Source organism: Zonotrichia leucophrys, chromosome 10 (genome assembly GCF_028769735.1).
Source record: "Zonotrichia leucophrys gambelii isolate GWCS_2022_RI chromosome 10, RI_Zleu_2.0, whole genome shotgun sequence".
In the NCBI taxonomy this organism is placed as follows: domain Eukaryota; kingdom Metazoa; phylum Chordata; class Aves; order Passeriformes; family Passerellidae; genus Zonotrichia; species Zonotrichia leucophrys.
In genome coordinates, this window is record NC_088180.1 from 13,950,268 (window position 1) to 13,967,409 (window position 17,142).

General features: G+C 41.1%; 1 protein-coding gene across 1 annotated transcript in view; it reads right to left on the reverse strand.

The window, feature by feature from the left end:
- Nucleotides 1-17,142, reverse strand: part of LOC135452437 (A-kinase anchor protein 13-like) — a 134,325-nt gene that overhangs the window by 105,997 nt on the left and 11,186 nt on the right. Inside the window, exon 2 of the mRNA XM_064722477.1 lies at nucleotides 8,108-8,164. The gene's annotated coding sequence lies outside the window, so the exon portion shown is untranslated. The remainder of the gene's footprint in view (nucleotides 1-8,107; nucleotides 8,165-17,142) is intronic.

The following is a 17,142-nucleotide window of genomic DNA, read 5'->3' on the forward strand; positions in this document are numbered from 1 at the left end:
ACCAGTCCAAGTCTGGCTGCTGCCCTTGAATTCTTCTTCAGCTCCAGGGATCCCCATGACCACCACAGGGAGAACAGCACCTAAAGCTCACCCAACTCCTCTCTGGGGAAGCAAATCAAAGTCCAAATGGATTCCCTAAAGGGCACCTGCCAAACCTCTGTGCAAGGCCTGGGAGAGAGACAAGGAAGGAAACAGCAGAAGGAAGATTTTGCTACCAGGAACCAGAGCCCAACCTCATGGGTGTGGGGAAAAGCATTCCTGGAACAGGCCATGGGGGGATAATAACCTTCAAAAGGACTTCTGTGGAAGAGATCATTGAATGGTTTGAGTTGGAAGGGATCTTCAAAGAACACCTAGTTCAACTTCTCAGCCATGGGCAGGAACATCTATCCCTAGATCTGGTTGCTCCAAGCCCCCTCTACCCTGACCTTGAACACTTGTGGAGCAGAACTGTTTGTTTCTGAAGGGACAGACTTACAATCTGTGACAGGTAGGTGGGCAAGTAAAAGGCTGATGGCTTGGGTCAGATGGGAGGAGTGAGCACACAAGGAGAGAACTGGGTCAGGAGGAGCCTGTGTGACTCAGCCAAGCACTCGTGCAGGAGTGTGGAAATCTCCATGTTTAAGAGCGTGCACACGCAAATGCAATATTTTACAACCCTACAGCACTTTTAAAGTGCTCCAAGTGCTTCATAATTGTTAATTAAGCAACAGTACTCACAAATCAGAAGCGTAAGATTGAGACACAACTATGTCAGTTTTTAACAGTATGATAGCTATCATGGTTTAACCCCAGGCAGCAGCTCAGACCCACACAGCCACTTGTTCACTCTGCACCACTGCGATGGGGGAGAGAACTGGAGGGGTAAAAGTGAGAAAACGCATGCAGTGAGTTTAAAAACAGCTTCATAAGTAAAACACAAGCTCCACACAAGCAAAGCAATACAAGGAATTCATTCCCCAGTTCCCATGGGCAGGCAGGTGTTCACCCACCTCCAGGAAAGCAGGCTCCATCACACGATGATGATATGGGAAGACAATCTCTCTGAACATCCTCCTCATCTTCCCCCAGCTCTATACAATGACCATGCCTCCATATGGTCTGGAATAGCCCTTGGACTATCTGAGGTCATCTGTCTCATCTGTGTCCCCTCCCAACTCCTTGTGCCCCAGTCCTGCTCACAGGTGGGATGGATGAGAAGCAGAAAAGGCCTTGGCTGTGTGTAAACTCTGCTCAGCAGTACCCAAAACATCCCTGAGTTATCAACAGCTTCCAAAGGAAATCAAAAACACAGCCCCATATTAGCTACTATACAAAAAATTACCTCTACTTCAGCCAAACCCTGTGCAGTAACTTAAGGAATAAAATCTGCTTTTAAGCAGTCACATACCCCAACTCCTCCTGCCTCGCAGAGCCCGGGCTGTGTCCCACTGCCAGGCAGCACAGCACTCTCTGAAAGAGGCTGGTGTTGAGGATTTGAACCCAGACTCCTGTTTCATGAGGATTTGAAGCCAGACTCCTGTTTGATGAGGATTTGAAGCCAGACTCCTGTTTCAGAGCGTGCCCGATGCTGAGCCATGCCTTGATCACCAGCCAAGCCCCACGCAGAGGTAATCTTACCAAAGTAACATCACTGTGTGCCTGTAAATTATGGTTTTGTGCTTGACTTGTGTTATCTGCCTCCTCCTGCACTTTGGCTGCACAAATTATCTTCAGCAATTTCACCTTAAAGCTCGTGTTTTACAGTACCGGTTTCCCTTAAAAGTATATTTTTTTTAGATTTGCTTTTATTAGTTCAACCGCATTTGCCAAGTTTCAACAGATGACTTCTTTCTCAGCTGCCTAATTTCAAATTCACCTTTACATATAGCTTACAAGGGGCAAAAAGTCATCACAAGTAAGTGGGATGTGATGCTTAACATCAAGGCTTATGCAAATACACTTTAACAGTATCAGTTGAGGGTCAAGAATCATGAATTCACTCTACAACACAGGAGAATTAGAAAGAAAAAGGATGAATCCCAGCCAAAACTTGGAAATATGTATACTCCTGATTAATACAAGGCTACTAGAAAGAAGCAGATGTGAAGTCACACCTTGTTTTATTCAAGGGAAAAGCCAAAGTGTACCAGAGCCAAAAAGAACTTATTCTACACAGTGGCAGACTCTGAAATCCAGCAATATTACTCCTTCAACATTAATAAAACATGTTGTATACGGAGCTTTTTTCTTTTCAGTCCTTGAAACCCTGCCAAGTCATAAGCTTTTTATGGGAACATTGAAATGAATGTTGATCAGAGCCATACCCATAAGAGTTTTAAATTTTACCACCACTTAGAGGCAAGGGCTTCCCCCCAGTCCCTCACGCATCTGCAAATCTGTACATTTTTGAAAAGCCTGATGAATTAAAAAAACTCATACACCCTTCATCTATGAAGATACTGAATTCCCTCTTGGATAACCAGGCCTTGAAAGGATTGTGAACTCCTCCACCCTCTAAAATGAAATTCCTCAAAGGCAAAATTTTACATTTTATATACAAAAAATAACAGCTACTTGGTAAGTGAAATTAGAGCACCAGAGGTCACCTCATTACCAGGAACATTATATTCTTTTCCCCATTCCCTCCCATATTCATCAACATCTGTTTTTTTCCAAGGCCTAAGCTTTATTTTTCCAAAAGTTAACACTGGCTCATAAAAACACAATTAATTTGGAAGTACAAGGCTCCTGGCACCCAGACAAGTAGTTGATCATTCAGTTGTCACATCTAATGTGATAGAGCTTCAACTGAGTTGGAAAACTTTATAAAATAAAGAGCTTCTTCCTATCTAATTAACACAGCAATGAAATTTAACAGTCTGGCATGGCAATTTCTTTCCAGCATTATGTTTTTGAAATAACTCATCTACTCCCACTGTCTACAAGACCTTTTACAACACACTAAACAGTAATTTACCCTTTCCAGTTTAAAGGCTTCAATTTGGAATCCTCTGTATCAAACCAATCAGAGCAGCAAAGATGCTGCACCACAAGACAGCACAAATATCTACTTACCCTACATGCTTCTACATCTATTCTGTAATTGTAGCACTAAAATCTGTGTCCATTGCAATATTTATCCATCTTATCACTGACATAAATTTAAAAAGGTATTAATTAGGTGCATAATGCTTTAAATTTAACAGGGAAATGGACAGGGAAAAAGTGCACAGGCTACATCCAAGTAGGTCTGTCTTTCGGGTCCCTGGGCTGGGAACTTGTGTTGTTTGTATACTATTTTGATTTATGTTTATTTAAATAATGCCAAATATTAGTTTTAAATTTACAGTGATTGCTTTATAAGATGTCTCAAATCCTACCAGGATAAAGAGCTTACACTAAACAAAACAGTTTGTTTATACTAGTAATGCATCTCATAGGAAATACTAAAAATCCCACATGTTCAAAGCAGGACAAAATTACAGCCTATCTTTCCACAGAGGGTTGCTATCTCCTGCTACCAAGAGCCAGAAGGACCACATGCAGATCACAAGGCCTCAAAGCTCCAATCAGGAGAGGCTGGTCTGCAGAACTTCAGTAAAGCTGAAAGTGAGTTTTAATGCTACCTTAAAATAACCATTCACACATGCAAACCAATTCCTGGTGCAGGTACTTCAGTGTGAAAGCAAAGGCAGAGCAACACCTTGTCCTTCCCTGAAGTATACTAAATATTTACACACTCCTATAAAGATGCCTCTGCATACCCAAGCCCTGTATTTTGTACTCTGTGCTTCTTGTACAAGGACTAGCAGAGAAAAATCCTCCTCTACAGCTGATGCTCTTTTGTGCTGGGATCACATATTGAAAGTGGATGAGATGAATACTCAAAATCATGGATCCCGAGTGAAATCTCAGCACACTTTACAGCCTCTCATGTCCAATGACTGCACAAATCTTCTCCTCCATCTATACACTGAAAAAATATTCTCCCAGTTTGTACACAAATGACAGCAGGTCAGTTTTGAAGGGGAGAGAAGGAGAAAGGCAGCACTCAAAACTCTACGGATTATTTACGAACAAGCTGAAGCCCTATAAACTTGGCTAGTGAAGAAAGACAATCCTCTCTAGCTTATGCCAAGTGGGTCAGACAGAGGAAGAACTTCAGCAGCCTTCAAAGTCAAAGCAGATGGGGAAGTGAATAAGTGCCCATGTGAGCAAAGAGGAAACAAGATTCTATTCATTTTAGCCTGTTTCAGAACTTCAAGTTTCTAGATACCATTGAGTGGCACAAGAAGAGGAGCTCACTTCTGTAACGAGTATTAGAACTGCAGAGTAATTACTTAAGACTGCTATAGATGCAAAAAAAAAAAAAAAAAGTCCCAGTGTGTGCTGTTTGAGAATGTTGTTTAGCTCAGTAGGAGGGAAGTAAGTGAAGTGGAAGAAAGGTTCTAAGAGGGAGAGAATGGGAGAAATCTTCCTTGCTTTATAGCTACGAAAAAACCTCTTGGGATTCTTTATCATTAGTGTTTCAGTATCAGAGATATAAATATTTATGTAGCTGTAAAGTAGGTTCTACTTTAGAGCTAATTGTAGCTCTAATTAGTGTGTTTTTAAAAAAAAAAACACATAAGCAAGTACATTTTTTACCCTTTTTGAAATAAAAAAGCAGCAGTCCACACATGCCACAGAATGACCATATATCACATTCCTCAAAAAGCTGAAGCTGACCTCTTGGTCCTTTCTCAGGCTTTACATTGCCAGACAAGATCTGGGCCAAGACCATTTCCATACACAGGGATGCATCTCTGTCTCAGGCTAACCTCATCTTCCGAGTGGTGAAACCTAAAACCAGCTCCTCTTCCCCAGGGCCATGATTGTGGAGCTGGGAATCCCTCCATCTGCCTCAGCAATATAAAAACATCACTGCCTGCAAAATAAACAGCACATGAACCACAGAACAATTGCCCCTCCAGTCAATGCTGCTCATGCCACCCACCAAGGGCTAATAATTTTTTAAGAGATCTCTCCCCCTAAAAAATACTTCATACTTTGAAGAAAGACCTTGTGCAAGTTGACAACACGCAACTTCTTTTCAATCCACCCAAAAGAAGGACTCCCTCTCCAAATTCCTGGGAGTTTTGCAATCAGACAGAGCAGACCTTGAAGGACCACAGAAATACTTTGAATGAAGAAATTTTAAACTGAGCTGGGAACAGTGAAAGAAGGAGCATTCAGTGCTGCAGCTTGCTAGGGAGACACAGAAGCCAAGGACATGCTGAGGAGATGCTCATCTTCCAAAGAAAATACTGCTAAGAGAAACAGGCATCCTTCCACCACTTATTTTAGGAGGTGGCTGCTGAGCTGCATCAGCTATTCCACTGGTGTCTCCATGAGTGTTTTTTGTCCAAGACTTCTGTTGGAAGAGCCAGAGCTGCAAAGCTCGTAAGAAAACTCAACAAAAAGAGGCACTGAGGGGTTGAACAACACAAACCCACTTTGGATACACACCATCTTCACTTATGCAAACTCAAGTAAGCTGATATCCAGGGTGGGTCATGTGGGGCACAGTCAAGACAGAAATATGTATATTAAATCTTTGCTTGTTTTTCTGTGTGTGTAATTATACATCAAAAAATTTGCTAAAATGAGAAGTATGAAGGAGAGGAGAGAGGCTGTGCTATGAGTAACAGCAAGCAGGGGGAACTTCAAACTACAAGCTCTTTAGCTTTTTCTCCTATTACTATTTATTGTACATGCTGAAAAGTTAACTACTTTGCTTTAACTTTTTACCATGACAACTCTTCCTTTCAGCAAATATATCATCATTCTCACAGCAACTTCAAATGCTTTAAGATGCAAAGAGAGGAGTCCCCAAATCCCTCTCCCCACTAAGAATGATCCAAACACATTAACCTTGAAAGACCATGCAAAGCTGCATTTGCTGAAGTCAAACCTTTCTCTGCATGCTGGTGTAGTTGAAGGAGAAAAAAAAAGATGTATATACAAGGTAAACTCATGCTGGCTTTTTAACAGCATCTGCACAAAAAGGATTTTTTTTCTGTGTGCCATGTACAGTTGACCTGGGTTAACACTGCAGTGTGGGGGGTTGAAAAGGGATCACCTGATGAAACAGAAATACCTCCCTCCAAACTATATTGCAGGAATTCCAGCCAAGCATCCCAACCACAGCAAACAGTAAGAGCTTTCTGGAACAGCACACATTCTGTGTCAGCAAAGCAGCATTAATACAAAACTCAACTCAAATAAAGGAGCAATGACCCTTTGGAAAGAGTTAGGCTTCATCAGGCTCCTACCACACCAAAGACCACCACTCCAAGCATTGCAAAAAAAATATTATATCAAAAGGAGGAAAACAATGTCAGCCTTGTACATGTTTTGTTGCTGAATAATGACAGTGTTTACCTTCCCAGCCTAACACATTACTGCTCTGGACCCAACTTTAAAACAGAGTACATGACAGAATTAATTATGCCCTTTCCTCTTAACTACCATTCCCTGGTTATTTATTAGCTCAGTCTGCATATATTCATAGATGTGTCTAATATACAGTGTTAAAAGGACTTAAAACTGATGCCTAAATACTTCCCTCATTTGTAGAGTCCTCTCCATCCTCTGGACAGGCAGTGGCATCAAGAAATACAGCCTCAGGCTGCAAATTAGTCACTGCTCAAGCAGTTGAGGGAGACATGGGGGAAGCTCAAGCACAGTGCAATGGCAGGTCTCAAGAGCAATGCAGTGCTGGATCCCAATCTATCTCAGAGGGTTCTGCTAAGGACTTTTCCACCTTTTGGCTCACTCACAGTTTGGAGTCCACCAGCCCATCCCCATGTGTTTCTGGAAAAGACAAAAGCTACACCACACAAAATATCCTGAGTTCAGCATCCTGGCAAAGGAATGTCAGATGGATAAACCCCGATGAGCTACCTAAAAGGAAAACTAAAGGGAACTCAAAAGCCTCTCTGCAGTTGTCTGTCTTCACTCTCCTGAAGTCCTCCTTGAAAACCAGATTGTCCTAAACTAGAAGTCTTCTCCAATCAATTTTATTTCACCAAGGTCCCTCATCTCAAGGAGAGAAGCTGCTGTGCTGACCATTCACTGGAAGGAGACCAAAAGGAAGAGGGGGTGGATACTGCAGAAAGCAGAGACAGGGGAAAAAAGAAAAGCCTTTCACAGACACTTTGCAAAGAGCAGCAGCACTTTTGTCAGGATAGATGTTAGGATATTATATTCCTACCTGAACACTGCAGCTGTTTTTGGCCTTATCCAGGATCAACAAGCAACTCCAACTAACACAACAAATTATCCGTATGTCTAGGGATTAACTTCTTGTCTTGCATCAGAGGTTAATTAAGTCTTCTCTCCACCACAAAGGAAAACAGTACATTTTGGTACAGCAACACATTTAGCTCTTCCACCCATCATCCATGGCACCACAGCACTGGACTTGTTCTCAGAATGCCCCAAAGACAGACAAAATTTAGAAATAGACAAGACCAGGTGCTTTCAATCAACACTCAGATCCTGCCAATTATGTGGAATCTCCATTTTAGAGGTGTAGATTTGGCTCAGATCAAAGTGGGATGTTAATTTTGTTCATGTTCTCCCTGTATTTTGGGCTGAAAAAAATATAAAACTCTTCAAGCTTTTTATGATTTTTCCATATCAGAAGTTCCTGCCTAAGAGTAAAAGGGAAGAGAAAGGGATGGAGGAAGAGCAACTTATCTAAAAACCTTTAAGCATGAAGGTTGCATTTCATAACAAAATGACATTACATGATAGCAACAAGCTTACCTTCCAGTGGAAAAAAAAGCAGAGCATCTCTTAAAAAAATTATAAATTGATGAGATTATGCAGTAATATGCAGATATAACCTGTATTTCATTATTCTGCACGACGTCCACTTCATCTGATGAAATGAATAAATGAGGTCCTTATGTCACACTAGAGGCATTACCCCACTTTTGTTTACAACATCTTTCTAGCCTTTAACCACAGCACACGCAGCACAGCTGGCTGGCAGCACAACATTTCAGCCCAACATGCAAAAGAAGTTAGGGGAAGTAATTCTAAAAAAATCCACAGGAAAAAATCTTGCTTCACTTACCTAAGCAAAGTTGTCATTAGAGAGTTTTCCAGTAATAAAATCCAAGAAAAAAAAAGCCTGAAAAAAACATAGACAAGGCAAAGTTTTAGTACATAGGATATTACTCATATTTTTTTCTTAGGAATTGGAAAAGTCAGTGATTTCAAGAAAAAGTAACTTCCCTCTATTAGTTGCCATTCTGATAGTTATTTGTAACAAAAAGCTCTTCCTCAGACAGTGAATGTATGAGAAACAATAGGGCAGATTTTTCACTGCTGCTGCCAGCATTATACCAGCGCAATTCCCCAAATGTCAATCACATTGGGCTGCAATAAAACCAGTGTTATCCAGCAGACGAGTCAGGCCTAAGGCAATTAGCTAAACTGCCCCATTTAGATTTTCAGTCATCTCTCCCTCCCACTGAGCTGGATTATCAGAAAGTCTAGACCAAGTTGTGGGGTGAGAATCAAGGAGTCATCCATGTTCACACACAGAGTATGACTGAAAGTGGCCAGAAAGAAAAATGCTGCATATAAAGAAAATACCCAAACCACCCCAAAGCTAATTGCAAAAAACTGAGGCAGAATAACACATACCAATATTAAGAAAGCTGGGAAATACAAGACCTCATTACAGGCATAAAAATCCAAGGCAAAGTACAAGTTACTGGCAAAAATGGCATGTGGCCATGGCAGGTTTCACCACAATCACTGCTACCAAAAAACCCAAAAGCTTGTTGAGACTCATGACTGCAGACTGGGGAAAAAAAAAAGAAACCATACACCCAAACTAACTGAATATGGATGACTGCAAGCCTCCAAATCAAAGAGGGAGTTGACCACTGTTTAGGAGGAAGAAATCATTGCTTGTTCCAAGATTAAAAACTTATAATTCTGGCCCCAGCTGAAGCACTATCATTCACTAATCTGCTGCAATTTAGTCGGGCTGATCCCCCGCTCAGACAGACGGGGCATTATCAAAAGTTCCTCCATTCATTTCGCTTCCTGTTAGGCAGTGAAAGCCCCTTTCATACCCTCCTCCAGAGGCTGCTGAAGCCAGGGAAGACTTTCTGATAGAGAAGATAAGGTAGCTGGATTTATTCATGAGAGGAGGAAGGGAAGTTGTACAGGCTGATTACAGCTGCTCCAAAGCTGAAAACTAGAGGTTTGGAGAAGGGAGGTACAAGATGATGGATTTCTTATTAAATAAGCATTATACCACTACCATTATTGTTAAAAGTAGCATTAACTCTCCTGATACTTCACTACAGAATTGAGATTTTACTCTGAACTTGGCATCGTCAAATATGCACACGTGGTTAAATAACTCAAAAATACATGGACGAGGCAGAATGTGGTATTTTTTTTTGAGATTGACTAATTAAAAAAAAAAAAAAAAGAATACCTAAGAGCAAAGGATAAACTAGCCAGAGTCAGAGGGAAGACACTAGAAATGGTCTCCAGATTGAGACTGTTCACATATCATTTTCAGGGTCAGATCTTGTTCTCATTGTCGACATGAGCCCTCTCAGACTTCAATGGGGCAGGATGGTGATTTCCACATTACTTAACATGTGTCAGCAATTTTGAACAGTTGCTTTGCAGATTCTTAGAGCAAACCAAGCAAAACCTCAGCAGTGAGAGCCCAGTACAGTACTTAGCGGATGAAAAGCTGCCTGGAAACTCTATCAAGTCTCTGAAAAACATTCCCCCATTAATGTTCAAACAATCTGGTATAGTTAGAATAGTTTCTAAATGCAACAAGATGGAAATGCAAACAAAAACACATTTCTCAACTTTAAAGGGGTCGAGTCAAAGCAGCAAAGCTCTACCAGAAGTTAGGGCTAACAATGATGGTTACAGGGGTAAACCCTCCCTCTTCCTTCCCCTCTCCCAGACTATTCTTCTCCAAATGAAGGAGCAAAATAAACAAGAATCAAAATATCCACAGCAGAAAATCACAAGCAGCTTTAAAAGAAAGAAAATAACTCAGCTATACCTCATCATTATTCCATCCAATCCAAATACACATCAAGTCTTTAACTGTTTTCCCCTCTGACAATGCTAAATAAGATAAAAACAAGCAAAAATTATATTTTTTTTAATACACTATTATGTGAGTGGGAAAACTTAAAGGCACCACTTCGAATTAGACCAGGATGGAGTGTAAATCTTTGTTGGGTAGAAAGAGGGAAAAACCAAATCTAGAATGGCATGAAGACCCAACAGAGATGGCTCACAGGCCACCACAGGGAGGGTGAAGTATCAATGGTACTTATGTAAATGGGGACAAGGCTGACAGATTAACTCTTGCCTAGCAGAATCAAACAGCATCAAGCTACAACAAAATCCAGAGCTTACTTTGATCCACCTCCTCCTTTAGGTTATTTTATATATACTAGACAAAACTTGAGCACAAACTGTACAGATGGGTACCTCAGAAAAAGCTGCCAATTCTCAGATTCACCCCATAATAAATAATAAATATTGCTCCCCTGTCTTCACTGACACTTTGCAACACAAATCTGAAGGGACAACAAACTGTTATAAATCTCCAACACACAAAAGCAATTTTACATGTTAATTTTGCAGTTTCACACTATGAATAAGGACAAATTTATCAAAGCACAAAGGGTGTTTCCTACAGTGGGAATGTAATGGGATGACAAGACAGCCTGCTTGTTCTGCATGTTTGGTAAGATTGTTGGGCCTTTCTCGTCACAAAAAAACCTCTTGTCACACCAATATTTAATTACAAACAAGCAGAAGTCCACCCAAAATTTCCCACTTGTTTTCAGGTCCAAGAAGCCTACAGGAGCTGATACTGCATCATCACGAGGAAATTAAGAGGCAGGAAGGAGATTTTCCTTGGTCTTTTCAGCTTAGTAAAGCTCCAACTGCAGCAATATTACAGCTGATGCAAGGGAGTCAGACCAAATCTGAACACTCTTCCTCCCAGTCAAGCAGACAGACTACAGAACACCACAACCAGAGGCCCAGGACCACTGGTACAGTGCTGAACACAATTCATTTTGTTGAGTGAAAATATGACTCTACACATACACAATTTCAGGAAAGCCAAAAAAAGAACAGGTTTACTTGGCTCCTTCTGCAAAGTCAAAGCTGGTTGTTGTGATGATGCCAGGGTTTGGAGGTCAGTTTGGGTTTTTTAACAACCCCAAAATCTAAAAGTTCCTACTTCTAAAGACCACCTTGTGCTTCTCATAGCCTGGGTATGAATATACAGATGCCCAGTTTCCAGCATCTGTACTGTCAATAGTTACACTTGGACTAGCTGTGACTGAAGGCAATGGAAAATTTCAATAATAGTTTCACTGTCACACAAACCTGCAATTCCAGGGGCATGTGGTATTACCAGTGACTGTTAAAGGTGGCTGCAGCAGAGTTCAGAGAGAAAAATCAGCAAAGAAATCCAAAATTCACAGAGCAAACCCTGCACATGCGAATCAGGCTTTGCTAACTCCTGACGCACTGCAAGAGGAAGGATTTTCCATCTCATCTCCAAGCACACACTGCAGTGCCAGGGAGGTTAGAGCACTGCCAGAGCATGCACAGGAGGAGGTTTGTCTGCAAACAGAATAAACAGCCTTGACTAAATTCTTGTAACCAATTAAGCAACAATTCTCCACTGAGAAAACAGCATCTCCCAGCTCGCTGCCTAATCCTCAACTCCTGCTTCTTGAGCTGGCTTTAGATTTTAAGTCTTCCATTTTTCTTCAGAAGCAGAAGACAAATGGATGCCAGTTCTGCAGACATCCTGGTTGCAAGGCTTTCATTTGCCTTTTAAAGACCATCAGTACTCAGAAGTGACTTAACACTAATGAGTTTTCACCAGCAAGTCTGCAAACATTAATACATGTGAGTAGGCATGCTAAATCCACTCAATTACTTATCTGCAAGGCTCTCCTCCAGCCTGGACTGGACTTCAAGCCAAGGAATGATGAAATCTGGAAGGTTACTATGGATTTTCTCTCATCTGCATCCCTTTGTTAAGCTACTCAGTGATGCTAAGCAGATGCATTTTGAATGTGCTGCTTCATCTCATGTAAAGGGGTGAGAAAAGGAAAAAAGAGTCAAAATAGTACTTATCTGGAAAAAAAGCAAATATTTTAAACTAAGTACTGCTACTGTTTGTAGAATGGCCTGTAAGAAGAGATATAGCTGAAATTCCTTTAAATACATGTGTTCAGTTTTTGAACTGCAAACAAGTCAATCTGACAAACCAGCTCAGTTAGGATTGCTCCAACAAAGCCAAGGGTCTCGCCCCCCACACTTTTCCTAAGTAAGCCAGCACAAGTTTCTGGCATAGGCACTGGTGTGTGAGATTTTAACATTCCCCTTTCCATAAACAGTCATACATCAAGCTCTAAAAATTTGCTTCACAGAAACATTTGCTCTAGTAAAACTCAATTATTCTAATATTTGTATGACACATGCAGGAGGGGTACATAAAAAGGTTATGGTGAGCTCATTTAAGAATTTAAACAAGAACTTGATAAAAAGGTTTTGAATTATTCACTCAGCTCAACTATTAAATCAGGCTTCCAAAGGAGTCTTTAAACAACAGCCCAGAAGACGCTGTATTTATAACAAAGAGGCAGCACTGCAGCCATCACACTGTCTCACAGCACAAACCATTCATAATTACACTGTAAATGCACACAGGCACACTATCCTGGTCACAATCCTGCCAGATTAACTGGACACTTTAAACATTTATACAAATATTCCTGTCTGGAGAGGCAGCACCACTTCTGTCTAAATATCTTAAGTGCTGCCTTTTAGGCTAAGAAAGAGCAATTTCTTCAAGAACATCCAAAGCTGAAACACTCAGGAACATTACTAAGCAAGACAGAGTCAATCTATTAAAAGTATTTATTTACTTTTATACCAGTCCATTTGGGCTGGCACCAAGTATTTTGCTATGCCCCTCAAAGTTTCAGAGCCAAAATCAAGTGAAGACATCACCATGCATCTCAGTTACAAACTTCCATGATAAGTTCACACACAGCACAGCAATTTTCTCAATATTTGCTGCTCACACACACACCAAACCTTTTTTTCCAAACCTCAGGGCCCACTTGAAATAATGGCCATCTCTAGAGGGAGGAAAAACAGAGGGCTTGGAAGAGATAACATGAGTGCTGCTTCACTTCTCTGGTACACACATCCTCTCACCACCTGCTTCCTTTCTCCCCATCCCTTTTTTCCCACCTCGCAGGCTGCTCTTAGTAGTTCAGCTCCATGAACACGAGCCAAGATTTCCTCTCAAAATAACTACTCCAAGACCATTTCAACTATGAGCATCACCCTCAGAAACATTCCCTTTAGCATATCATCTTCTCTCCTTCATCAGTCTGTTCCCAAATGAATGCATGGGCTGGTGATACAAGGTCATGAAAAAAGCAGGATACCCTCCCACTGCATCCAGAGCAAGGGCAGATGAGTCAGTCTCCCAATATAGTTGGTTTCAGGCACTTCTGGCAGCATTATTTTAATGACTATTTAATTTCCTTCAGCCATCTCATTGAGACAGCTCAAGTAAAGTATTAATGAAGTGTTTGAACACTCTCACTGTCTGGAGGAGACACGGGGTGTCACCTAACCAGCTGCTCAAGATTCACACTTAGCTGCTCTGGTCACCAACAGAGCCAAAAAAAGGATTTTGGCATCAAATGAGCTAAGGAAAGATTTGGGTGTGAGAAGCATGAGGCAAAACTACCACAGTAACAAATACCTCTGAGCCCTGAGCACAAAAAGCAGCACATCAATCTAAGAAAACCATAATCCATTAAAAACAAATAAAAATCTAAGAGTATCTTGCAGTTTCTCAAGAAAGGGGGATTTGGATGGTTTTGTTTTGCTGTTACAAAGCCAAGCCATTGTAGCAGTGCATCAGCAACACATCCCCTAAAACTTTTTTATGTTTTTCAAACCTTTAAATTCAAATCTGCTGATGTACTTTCCTTCAAACCTTCATCCCAATTCCTCACCCACATGTTCTTAACAAATCTATCTAAGGCACTGGTTTTCCTGGCTATGGGTAAGGCTCAACACCTGCACCACTGCAAATGTAATTATGGCAAAATACCACGCTATTTGCAGACTTCCTGTTCACCAAATAATATTAGTGTACCTTTGCCTTGAGCAATTATTTACAGAGCTGGAAATCCTGAAGCAACACTAAAGATCACAGAAGCATTCTGCTGTCCAGCCCTCCATTATGCAATGATGCTTTGTGTTAGCTCTTGGAACTGCTCAGAGGGGAAAATAAAATCATCAAAATAATTCTTTATAAATCTATCCCACGAAAAGGAGAGGAAAAAACCATAATTCAGTCAAGACTCTGCATTAGCTTACTCTAGTTGAGACTAGGAAGCATTTTACACTTCAGTTGGATTGGCGGCTCAAATTCAACTTCAGGCTCCAATGCAAGCTTTAAGTCAAATTCCTCAGCAGAGTAAAACCCTTATTAGCCTGTCTTCACTGTAATTTTAATCTTACTTAATTCTGAGTATGTAATTTATGTTAAGAATAACCCACTTTTTTTCAGAACAGGATATACTGCATGCAGAATTAGTCCCTGGCTAGCACAGTTCAGGTTTCCCTTAAAGAAATAATTTTTTACATATTGACAGCAAAGGAAAAAAACACTGAAAGCTTTAAACAAAAAAACAGTTTTCATAAATGCATCACAGATGGCTGTATTAATTCACCTAATATATCCCTAAACCATCAAAACCTGGCCATGCAGCCTCACCTCAAACCAATGTTATGTGCTAGAAAGATGTTTGATCTATTTAAAAACTGACACTTCTTTTTCATCAGTCACACAAGGGGTGAGAGAGGGGAGAAAAAAAATCGGTATTTGTAGATTTTAAAAGGAACAAGAGCATCCCTTTTCTTCTCCCATCCATCCTTCCCAATTTATGATTACAAAATAAAAAAATTTTTTTAGAAATCACCATGAAAACACCTTGTAAGGAAAACATCTCAATTTCATTTTTCACCAACAGGACAAAATTAGTAACAACTTCTCTAGCTGAAATGAAAACAAATTCAAAGCAGTGTCTGAAATTTACCAAGTAAGTTTTAGAGTCCAAAGTGTCAATGAACCTGATCCACAACATCCACCCATACCAACACAAGCAGTATTTACATCCTGTAGCCAACCCAAAGCTCAGAAGCCCCAGTTACTATCTCTCCCAATCACAAAACATTCACTACGTATTTCCTGCATTATTTGCATGGTTACTTAGGTTTTGGGGTTTTGTTTGCATTTCTTTTATGGCCACAAAGTAAAAACCTAGTAAGATCTCCTACCCAAGCTCAGAGGAAACCCCGAGTGAATTACCACGGTGGTTTCCCATCCTCCTTCTGCATTTGCTGCTGCAGTTTTGTGTTTGCCTCCCACTCCTCTTTAAGAGGTTAAAAAGTAGTTCAATCCCTATCACCCATCCCCATGCCTGCAAACCAATAAATCCTTTTTACTGAAGCTTACACCCTGCCACAGCCTACTTGTATAATCAGAATAGGAGAGACAGGGAATAGTTAAGCATTTGCCAAGTGAGTGATTTGAGAGTGAAATGCAAGAGATGAACACACCAGAGGAGCTGGACTGTGCCAAGAGCACGAGCTCAGGTCTGTCCCATGTCACAGGCTGGCATCAGAACAGCAGAAATCTGAATGACTTGCACTAAAATACCCACTATGGGGGAAAAAAGTCCTCACTCCCTTAACTGTCCAGCTTTTCCTCCATTTTGTGTGAAGCAGAGTTAAGGACAGGGTTTGCAGGACTTTGCAGCACGTTCTGCAGCACTGTGCTGGAAGCAGGAGCTGTGTGAGGGAAGGGAACCAGAGAGGCCTTGGACAGATGTTTCCATTCACCCACGCTGCCAAGGAGCAGGGAATGCTGAGTTCACTACCTTGGTGTTATTTACATTTCACAACATCCAGCAATAACCATGCCACAAGCAGTTTAGGAAAGGAAAAAACCAAGCGGCCAAGGAGTTTTATCATTGTCTTCACTAGAAGGGTGAAAATTAAACTTTTTTTATTGCAGTTCTGAAACTTTACCTGGATTCATTTTGCCAATGAAACAGGACACAAGTATCCCAAGCCTCATCCACTCTGAGATAATTGCCAGCCATTGCCCTTTTGCACACATGATTCTTCTGGCATATCAGAGATGGTTAACTGTGCTACTCCTGAACCACCTGAACATTTTCCTTCCATTTTCCAAAATAAACTGATTTTTGATCTAGCAGAGAGGACAGTTTCTCCTTCAGCAACTGTGCCACAAACCAAATGCTCCAAAGAACAAACCTGAAAATATCCTTGGTGGAAAGGGTGCATTTCAGAGGCATTCATCCAAACCTCAACCCTGAGACCCAACATGTTTGATAATGAGCTGCCAGATCCAGTCTGGCAACTAGAACAGCTACTCCAAGTGCTGGCCCATCCACCTGAACACACAGGAGTGCTAGACATGGACCACATGCAGCAATGTGCTCTGCATGGCCCAAGGTGCTCCCTGCAGCAAATGATAGGAAGAGTGATGAGGGAAACATCAGTATTTTTCACACAGGATTATGATCCTCCAAGTCTCTCTGAGCCAACAGCAGAGGGATAGAGAAAATAAAAAGGCCAGTATTAGCCATTTCTATAAATGTCAGTACTTTCTGGAGCTTTCAAAGGGGTTCTGTATCTCAGCAGAGACACTGTATCATGTTTCTCAGAGTTTCGTGCTGGTGAACACTGCCCAGACAGGGCAACTTCACTGGGAGTGAGCGCAAGGCTCCCCCCTGCCACTGCCACAACGGGACACCTTCCTTCCCAAAGTAAACCAGACACTAATGCTATTTATGGATCCTGCTGCAGAACCAGACAGGCTTCCCAGCCACTATTCATCAACGTGCAAACAGATTTTATCCATGGCAGGCAGAAGAGATTTGAAAGAAAAAGTTCTCAAGTTCCGTCTTATTTTTTGGAAGAAATAAATATCTGAAGATTGGTTGGAAATCCAACACAGAACAG